This window comes from Phocoena phocoena, chromosome 6 (genome assembly GCF_963924675.1).
Source record: "Phocoena phocoena chromosome 6, mPhoPho1.1, whole genome shotgun sequence".
NCBI classification, from domain to species: Eukaryota; Metazoa; Chordata; class Mammalia; order Artiodactyla; family Phocoenidae; genus Phocoena; species Phocoena phocoena.
In genome coordinates this window covers 102,318,594-102,328,848 of record NC_089224.1, presented here as the reverse complement: position 1 = coordinate 102,328,848, position 10,255 = coordinate 102,318,594, and the positions used below count along the sequence as shown (strand labels likewise).

General features: G+C 41.6%; 1 pseudogene; it reads left to right on the top strand.

Annotated features, from left to right (window-relative positions):
• Positions 1–7,858: 7,858 nt before the first annotated feature.
• Positions 7,859–8,668, top strand: LOC136124809 (kunitz-type protease inhibitor 2-like; annotated as a pseudogene).
• The last annotated feature ends 1,587 nt before the right edge of the window (positions 8,669–10,255 follow it).

Sequence of the window (10,255 nt, the reverse complement as noted above, 5' to 3'; positions counted from 1 at the left end):
CTCTGCAGTTTCTTCCTCCACTGAAGTCTTGAACCCCTCAAAATCATCCATGAGTGTTGGAATCAACTTCTTCCAGACTCCTGTTCATGTTGATATTTTGACCGGTTCCCGTGAATCATGAATGCTTTTAATGGCATCTAGAATGGTGAATCCTTTCAAGAAGGTTTTCAATTTACTTTTCCAGATCCATCAGAGGAATATCTATCTATGGCAGCTACAGCCTTATGAAATGTATTTCTTAAATAATAAGACTTAAAAGTTGAAATTACTCTTTAACCATGGGCTGCAGAGTGGAAGTTGTGTTAGCAGGCATGAAAACAACATTAATCTCATTGTACATCTCCATCAGAGCTCTTGGGTGACCAGGTGCACTGCCAAAGAGCAGTAATATTTTTAAAGGAATCCTTTTTTCTGAGCAGTAGGTCTCAACCATGGGGTTAAAATATTTAGTAACCCATGTTGTAAACAGATGTGCTGTCATCTGGTATTTGTTGTTTCATTTATACAGCACAGGCAGAGTAGATCTAGCAGAATTCCGGGAGGCCCTATGATTTTCAAAATGGTAAATGAGCACTGGCTTCAACTTCAAGTCACCAGCTGCAGTAGCCCCTAACATGAGAGTCAGTCTGTTCTTTGAAGCTTTGAAGCCAGGCATTGACTTCTCCACTCTAGCTATTAAAGTCCTAGATGGCATCTTCTTCCAATATAAGGCTGTTTTGTTGACACTGAAAATCTGTTGTTTAGTGTAGCCACGTTCATTAATTAACTTAGCTAGATCTTCTGGAAAACTTGCTGCATGCAGCTTCTATGTCAACACTTGCTGCTTCACCTTGTACTTTTATGTTATAGTGATGGCTTCTTTCCTTAAATCTCATGAACCGGCCTCTGCTAGCTTCAAACTTTTCTTCTGTAGCTTCCTCACCTCTCAGCCTTCATTGAATTGAAAAGTTAGGGCCTTACTCTGGATTAGGCTTTGGCTTAAGGGAATGTTATGGCTGGTTCAGTCTTCTATCCAGACCACTAAAACTTTCTCCACATCAACAATAAGGCTGTTTCACTTTCTTAGCATTTGTGAGTTCACTGGAATAGCACTTTTAATTTCCTTCAAGAACACTTCCTTTGCATTCACAACTTGGCCAACTGGTGCAGAAGGCCTAGCTTTTGGCCCACCTTGGTTTCAATGTGCCTTCCTCACTAAGCTTAATCATTTCTTGTTTTTGATTTAAAGTAAGAGGCGTGCAACCCTTCCTTTTACTTGAACACTTAGAGACCACTGTGAAGTTATTAACTGGCCGAATTTCAATATTGTTGTGTCTCAGGGAATAGGGAGGCCTGAGGAGAGGGAGAGAGATGGGGGAACAGCCAGTCGGCGGAGCAGTCAGAATACACACAGCATTTATCAATTAAGTTCACCATCATATATGGGCATGGTTAATGGCTCCCCCAAATAAATATTATACAATACTAACATCAAGGATCACTGATCACAGATCACCACAACAAATGTAATAATAATGAAAAAGTTTGAAATATTGTGAAAATTACCAAAATTGACACAGAGATATTAGGTGAACAAATGCTGTTGGAAAAAATGGCACCAACAGACTTGCTTGATGCAGGGTTGCCATAGACCTTCAATTGTAAAAGAACACAGTATCTGCAAGCACTATAGAGCAAAGCACAATAAAACAAGGTATGCCTGTATAGGGGAACTCTCTGTACCTTCTTCTTAATTTTATCATAAACCTAAAACTGCTCTTTAAAATTCTTAAAAGAAATTAGAGGAAAGGTGAAAGCCAAGGGAGGGAGAGAGAAAGAGAGCATATACGTGGAGAGCTACAGTCCTTATTTACACAAATGGTAAAGAAGCCATAGTGGATATGTTAACTCCCTTCCTCCATCAATTCAAGCTTTGGTTGCCTTTGGCTAGTGTAAGTCAGTTAAAGTTCTTTGCCTAGTCAACTGACCCTTAGACACCTTTGATTCCTGAGGTGTCTAAGCCTGCCTTGTTTTTTGTTAAACTTAATAACTGGGCATGTAAAAGAAAGCATCCAGATGCCGCTAGCTTTATAACAGTAACCCTAATACTATAACCCTAATACAGTAACCCTTTGATAATCAGGGCCAATCACATCAACCAATACTAGAAGCCTTACTTCTCTAGCTGTGAACTGAGTTTCTTGACTGATCACAATGTTTTATGAAACACAACAATGGTACCAAAAAAAAGCATTCAGTGATTCCATGGATTATAACAATGGTAGAATTATGACAAACAGAAATGGCAAATAACACAGATTAAGTGTCAGTATTGATGATTAAAAAATGTTTCCCCCAAGGCTTCCAGATAAAGATGGCAGATTGAGTATAATAATTCAATTTCACTTCCTCTGAAACTCCACTGAAAGTATGGTAAAGGGATTTTTTTTTTAACTCATAAACCTATAAATCCAGAGAGAAGCGAAGAAGAGACAATAGCAACAAAATATTAAGGCTGGAATGTGGAAAAGTGACTTAGGATATAGTGGGGAAAGCCAAGAACTAAATTGATGTATATCACAGAATCTTCCAAAGGCTCAGGAACTAAGTGGAATTTTGGAAGTGGGGGGAGGGGGGCAGGGCAAGAAGGGATATTAAATAAGGACTGATAGAATGCAGTTTTAAAATACATTCCCAATCTCCCAATTCCTCCCACCCCGCCTTCCCCCTTGGTATCCGTACATTTGTTCTCTATGTCTGTGTCTCTATTTCTGCTTTGCAAATAAGATCATCTATAACATTTTTCTAGATTCCACATATATGCGTTAATATACGATATTTGTTTTTCTCTTTCTGACTTACTTCACTCTGTATGACACTCTCTAGGTCCATCCACGTCTATACAAATGACCCAATTTCGTTCCCTTTTATGGCTGACATACATATACACTATTGATACTATGTATAAAATAGGTAATTAATGAGAACATACTGTATAGCACTGGGAACTCTTCTTAATGCACTGTGGTGACCTAAATGGGAAGGAAATCCAAAAAAGAGGGGATATATTTATATGTATAGCTGATTCATTTTGCTGTACAATAGAAACTAACACAACATTGTAAAGCAACTATACTCCAATAAAAATTAATTAAAAAAAATAAAGTACATTCCCCACCCCTTGAGTGTGGGCTGAGCTTAGCGACTTTCTTCTAAAGACTAGGGTATGGGAAGAGAGACACAGGTAACGAGAGAACCCAGAGACACCACCTTAGCCACGTGAGCACTCAAGTTTAAGATCACCAGTCACAAGTCATGTTGGTGTCATGTTCTCCTGATACGATGCAGTGAAAAGGGCAGTTCATCTGTGGCATTCTTCCCCCAAATCCATATTCCTGATGTAATCATGACAAACCCAAACATCAGGCAAACCCAAATAGAGGGGCAGCCTACAACACCTGACCTGTACTCTTCAAAACTGCCAAGGTCACAAAAGACAAGGAAAGACCAAAACATTGTCACAGCTTGGAGACTAAGAGATCATGATGATTGAATGCAGTGTAATATCCTGAAACAGAGAAGGGCATCAGTGAAAAAACTGGTAAACTCCAAATAAAGTCTGTGGTTTTGTCAACAGTATTGTACTCATGTTAATTTCTTAGTTTTGGTAAATGCAGCTTGATTATGGAAGATGTTACCTTTTGGGGAAGCTTGGGGAAGTGTGTACAGGTACTCCGTACTATCTTTGCAACTTTTTTGTAAATCTAAACTTTCAAAATAAAAAGATATAAAAATATAAAATGGAGAAAAGGAGATAGAGCTCTACTTCCCCTCCCTCATGGCATTAACTCTTCCTGCAGAAGACTGGAACTGGTAAATACAGAATGACTGAACAGCTGTGGTGCAGGTACCCTACTGGGAATCAGGAGCAGGACCTAAACTGTGCACACTGAATGATAAGACCCGACGCCAGCCTTAGAACTGAGTGCCTGAGCCCCACTTGTTAGAGAGCCCTATGAATCAGAGAGATGGAGAGAAAAAATTCATGAAAGAACACATGGGTATCGTTATCAATCAAGGTCCAGCACCCAGTGCTGGCACAGTGCAATCTATAACCTTAAGTATGTCCCTTTTGTGACACTAACTTCATTTGAAGATGCTTCTCCCCATCGCTTGCTCTTGTCCTCCTTTCTCCTCTAAATAAAAGGTGACTGTCCCTGAATGCTGTATAGGAGTGTGGGTTGTGCTTCTGCTGTCAAACACAGACTTTGCTACAGAAGGAATATGAACAGCAGAAGCACTTCGGTAAGAGAAAATACAAATTAATTAGTTTGACAATCTTTCTGAGAGCACAGATGAAATAGATACTTGCATATTAAAGTCTCAAGAGTGTCGGAGGTCCATCTTTTTAAATTTCACTTCAAATTCTAGCTGGAGTATCCAGTGATATGCACTAATTAGCATACTATTCAATACCATTATACACAGCAACTGAGAAACACTTTGTAATATTAAATAATTCATATTACTCTTAAGTCTCTGTGTATATATGTCTAGATATAACAAGTGTGAAGCAAACTATGTATTTCACACTGACAGATGGATACTAATTCTAGAATTGTAATTTGTTTTAGTTTTATAAAATGGTTAATGTGATTTAAACAAAATGCTAAGTTTGAATTACCAGATAAGCAATAATGAGAGATGGAGCATGAGACGACTTCTCAGTTTTCTCCCTTAATGAGTCATGGTTTCCTTAGGCAAGGTTTGCACAACAGGTAACACTTATCCAATGCTTCTCACCCAGAGGCAATTTCCTCCCTTGCCTCACCTGGGGGGCAGGCATTTGGCAATATCTGTAGACATTTTTGATCGCCATGACTCAGGGCTGGGGTGCTACTGGCATCTGGTAGATAGAGGCCAGGGATGCTACTAAACATCTTACAATGCACAGGGCAGCCCCCCAGAGCAAAATAATCCATTCCAAAATGTTAATAGTGCCACAGCTGAGAAGTCTGTTTTAGATAAATCTAGGAGCTTGGGGTTCTCTAAGCTTTGATGTCTCTCATATACTACTATTCCACTTGTCAAGACCCCACTCTTCCCTAATTTAGCTTAACCTGACATTCATATAAAATGCTTGGCAAAGTATGTGGATTCACATACTAATATAATTTACCAAATCACAGAATCAGTCTCTGAATTTGGTTTTCAGTTACCTCAGCCCTATGACTACAAGCAATAAGAGATTTTTACAACACTATCCCATAAAGGCTTTTGAGTTTTATTCTATTAAGGCAACACTTTTGCAATTTGAGTGTGTCACCTGCTTGCTTTAAATTACCCCCTGCGATTAAAGGCACCATCATGGTTTAATCACACCTGTTCCCCTTTAAATTGAACTATGGCAACAGCTATCTGATTCCCCAGAGCTTCCTCCTCAGTGCGTACATAGTTCCATATAATCATACAAAATAACTTGACTGGCTATTTTTCCACTGCATACGGAATGCCACTTTACCATCATGGAATATGAAAGAAAGTCTCTGCATTTTGTCTGACCTCTATGTAATAACCATTTCCCTGAGGACATGTTGCCTGCAGCCCACTGTCTGGAACCACTAGATAGTAAGCTCCATGGAGCCAGGGACCAAGCCTATCTTATAAATCACTGTATTCCCAGCACCCAGGCTGTACTTGGCACATAGCAGGCACCTAGTTAATATTTGTTGAATTAATTGGTAAAGTCAAATGTCAATTTCTCTAAGAAACTTTTTTTATTAAAGTGCTTATTACATATGTTTCTTCATCTGCTTTTCCTCCTCAACTAAGTCTCTCAAGACAGAGACCTAATAACAAAGATACTTAGTAACCTAGTTACCAAAGTACAGGAAACACCTTTCAAACAACTCATACAATAAAACCAACATCCCTGCTACCATCGTCAAAAGAGACAGTGTGGGCTTCCCTGGTGGCGCAGTGGTTGGGAGTCCGCCTGCCGATGCAGGGGACACGGGTTCGTGCCCCGGTCTGGGAGGATCCCGCATGCCGCGGAGCGGCTGGGCCCGTGAGCCATGGCCGCTGAGCCTGCGCGTCCGGAGCCTGTCCTCCGCAACGGGAGAGGCCACAACAGTGAGAGGCCCGCGTAACGCATAAAAAAAAAAAAAAAAAAAAAAAAAAAAAAAAAAAGAGACAGTGTGAAAGAACTGAGAGCTTAAGAACTTATAGGCTCTTCACATAGGGAAGTAAAACTGTGGAAAGGCTGAATAGCTTACGTTTCTAAGTACACGCAGTACTGGTCTCCAAGAGATAACCAAACTGCTTTCACTCCTATCCTCCCCAAAAATGCCCTCTTGAAACGGCCTGAATTTTTTTTTTACATCCTAATAATGAAAGAAATTCTTTCAAATTTAAATTCATTTGAACAGGCATTCTTCTTTAAAATAACAATTATATCTGAAAATGTTAAGAGGTTGGCTATTAATAATCCATGTACTCATTAGGGCAAATCACTACAGTAAAGTTACTTTTTTTCTAATATCAGAGACTCTCCAAAACAGGAATGTAGGTAATTTTGGTGCAAAGAGAGCTCTGACAGGAGAAGATAGGCTTGAATGGACTGGGGCAACGTGGTAACTAGGGTAGTTAGCACCAAGCACTATGAAGTAGAAGAGAAGCAGATAAGAGAAGTGAAAGGATGCTGAAGACAATATACACCAATTTACAAACTGCCTAAGATCACTTCAAGACTTAGAGAACATAGGTCTTCCCTGGTGGCGCAGTGGTTAAGAATCCGCCTGCCAATGCAGGGGACACGGATCTGAGCCCTGATCTGGGACGATCCCACATGCTGTGGGGCAACTAAGCCCATGCGCCACAACTACTGAGCCTGCGAGCCACAACTACTGAAGCCCAGGCGCCTAGAGCCCATGCTCCACAACAAAGAGAAGCCACAGCAATGAGAAGCCCGCACACCACAACAAAGAGTAGCCCCCGCTCACCGCAACTAGAGAAAAAGCCCGTGCGCAGCAACGAAGACCCAACGCAGCCAAAAATAAATAAATAAATTTTTTTTAAAAAAGACTTAGAGAACATCTTCGGCTCTTGTTTCTGCACTTCACTTGCTCTCTGGTTAGTACTGTGATTCACCTGCTTCGAAATTAAGGATTACATGATGGATTCTGGGAGGAGGCTTCTTCTGAACATGAAGTCCACTAAATACCACCACTGTGCTGCTCACTTTCCTTGCAGCCACAAAATTGTGCATGCCCAATGCCCCTGTTAGTACTGTTGAGGCAACAATTAACTTTCTGCCACTTTGGAAGGTCTAGAGCTCTCCAAAAAGTCTTGTGATGATTTCATCACCTGACACAGAGCTAAGAATGATTCAATGACTGCTTACAGAGTATAAAAACGGATTAATTCCACTCAAGGGGAAAAAATCACTGACAAAACCAAACACTTTTACTAATTACTGTACTGCCATTCCATAAACACATGGTAGCTTTTATAGTAAAAAAAGATGGTTCCACTGTGCTGAATTACAATCACTTAGTTGAATGCTGAGCATAATTTAATTTTAGTAATTTTGAGGGGATTTGTATGAAATCACTCCTTAATTTTATGAAATGCAGATTACAATAGACTGTTTGCCATGATTTAATGCATAGCTTGTTTTTTTATTTTCCTTTCAGTCTATGTATATTTGATTAATAAATAATAAAAATAGAACCAAACACAGCAGTAGTTCTCAGCTTACCTTCTTCCAGTAGAAAAAGTTTCCATTTCTCCATGGATAAACCAATGTTTACGGGAAGTGTGACAAAAAGTCACTTTGTTTTTATATTTCAGAAAAAAAATCCTAGGGGTGGAGCCCCTCATGGCGCAGCTGTGTGGGCTGAGGCGGTACTGGGCACTCCTCACCCTGCTGGCATCGCTGCTCGTCTCCCGCTGAGGCGGCCGACGGAGAATGTGGCGTCCATGGAAGCAAGGGCACCTACTAAGAGTGAGGTGTTTCTCCAGCCACACACAGCTGCACAGACTTTTGCCGAGTTTCGAAGAGTGTGGGGAAATGCCCGGCCTCCATCCCTAAGTGGTGGTACAACGTCACTGACGGATCCTGCCAGCAGTTTGTGTACGGAGGCTGTGGAGGGAATGACAATAATTCCATGACCAAGGAGGAGTGTCTTGCAAAGTGTGCTGGTGTCACAGTAAACACCATCGATGACCTGTCCAGGAATGGAGCAGATTCCTCTGTCCCAAGTGTTGCCGGAAGACAGGATTCTGATGATCTGTCCAGTGATATGATATGTTCAACTATGAAGAATACTGCACTGCCAAGGCCGTTCCTGGGGCTTGCCGCGCATCCTTCCCACGCTGGTACTTTAATGCCGAGAAGAACTCTTGTGATAACTTCACCTACGGCGGATGCCGGGGCAATAAAAACAGCCACCCCTCCAAGGAGGAGTGCGTGCAGCGCCGCTTCGGCAAGCAGTTGTGTCCTGCCCTGGCCCGCACTAAAGCGGTGGTCCTGGCAGGGCTGCTCGTGATGGTCCTGACGCTCTTGCTGGGAGCCTCCGTGGTCCGCCTGATCAGGGCGGCGCGGAGGAACCAGGAGCGCGCCCCCCGCACTGTGCGGAGCTCTGGGGACGACAAAGAGCAGCTGGTGAAGAACACTTACGTCCTGTGAATGCCCTGTCGCCAAGGGGCTGCCCTCCTCAATCCCCCGTTAATGAAGAGAATCTGGGAAGGGAGGGGAGACAAGTGTTGAACGCATCTGTGCTTTTTCAAATAGAGTGATTGGTTTGTATTTGCTTGATCATTAGGGCTTTTGGTCTGTTTGTTAATCCAGAAGGTAAGAGGGCTGCTCCCTGGTCTCCCGGGATGGGTTTGCTTTGGAAATTCTCTTAGTGAAGGGCTGTGCACGTTGCAAATGGTCTTAGCCCTAGATCGGAGTTGGTTCCTCTTCGATTTATTTCTTTGCTCCACGTATAGTTTTCTTAGCTTACGTTGAATCCTATTGTCTCCTTTCCGATCACAAAAGTAATGTTTAATAGTTTCCTTTGTTTTCTGTTTTGTTTTGTTTTTTAAAGTAAGCAGAAACATGTTTTTTAATTAGGATTCTCAAAGGAAGAAGTAAAATGTACAAGTTTAATAAAAACGGCCTTCCCTTAAAAAAAATATCCTAAAAGTGGAAGGAAAAAGCAATCATTAGTTTACTTCCTATATGTGGTTTGACTAACTTTTAGTAACCACAACCCCTATGTTCAGTACAGATTAGAAGAAACCTTATATTCAGACCATTTTAACTCTTCAGGGTATGTGGATTCTATCAGGAATAAACTTTTAATTTTTCTTTAATTGAAACTGTTTACTATTAAAAAATCACATGGCACTGAGAAGCAGAAAAGAAGATTTGAATAAATGGAGAGAGATATACTTGTGGATCAGAAAACTGGCCCTTCAGCCATCCATGCACTACGGACTTCTGCCAGGTGGTTAGCTTCCCTAAGCTTGTCATGAAATACCGATGGATTTCCTGCTTCCCTCAACTAGTCAACTGGTATCTTTGGATTTTCTCTTTCAATCTAATCCACCTGCCATCATCTCCCTGCCTTTTGAATTGTATACATCACTTTATCCCTTGAGTTTCCTTTGCCTAAAAAGAACCCTTTCTTCACCATTTTCTGTTCTTGGTAAGATGCAGCACTTTTTTCCCCAGATCACACCAGCCCAAGAGTAAAGTATTAAGTCTCCCAAATCCGTATGTCTCTGACTCCGATTCAGACTCTACCAGCACGTCAAGAGCTCCAGTTTCCCTGCAACAGCTTTGGGTGTCCCAATGGCTGCCTCATGGATGCTCTACAGAAAAATCCTCTGATTACCCACTTGGTTGGCGCCATTTGCTCTTCTGCTGCTGCTGTTTCCTGGCGTTGCTAATGAACAAAACAGCAGCCATGCTGCCGTGGCCACCGACAGTACTATAGCTAGCTACTGGGACCCACCAACAGGTACCAGTCCTGATGGAACCTGCCAATGTCTGTGCCATGGGTCCTGTCCTCTAACACTTCCCAAGCCTTGCAACTGATGCTGTTGACACTTTCTGTTCTCAGTGTTACAGCCACTATAATTCCTACACCATTTTCCACTTTAGCTACCATGCTCTATCATTCTGAGTCTGAGAGCTGGGCTGTAGAACTAAATGCATAAGCCTCTGCTATACTCAGATCATCTGTCCACTACAATGCTGGCCAAATGTCCTTCAATCAAACATAGG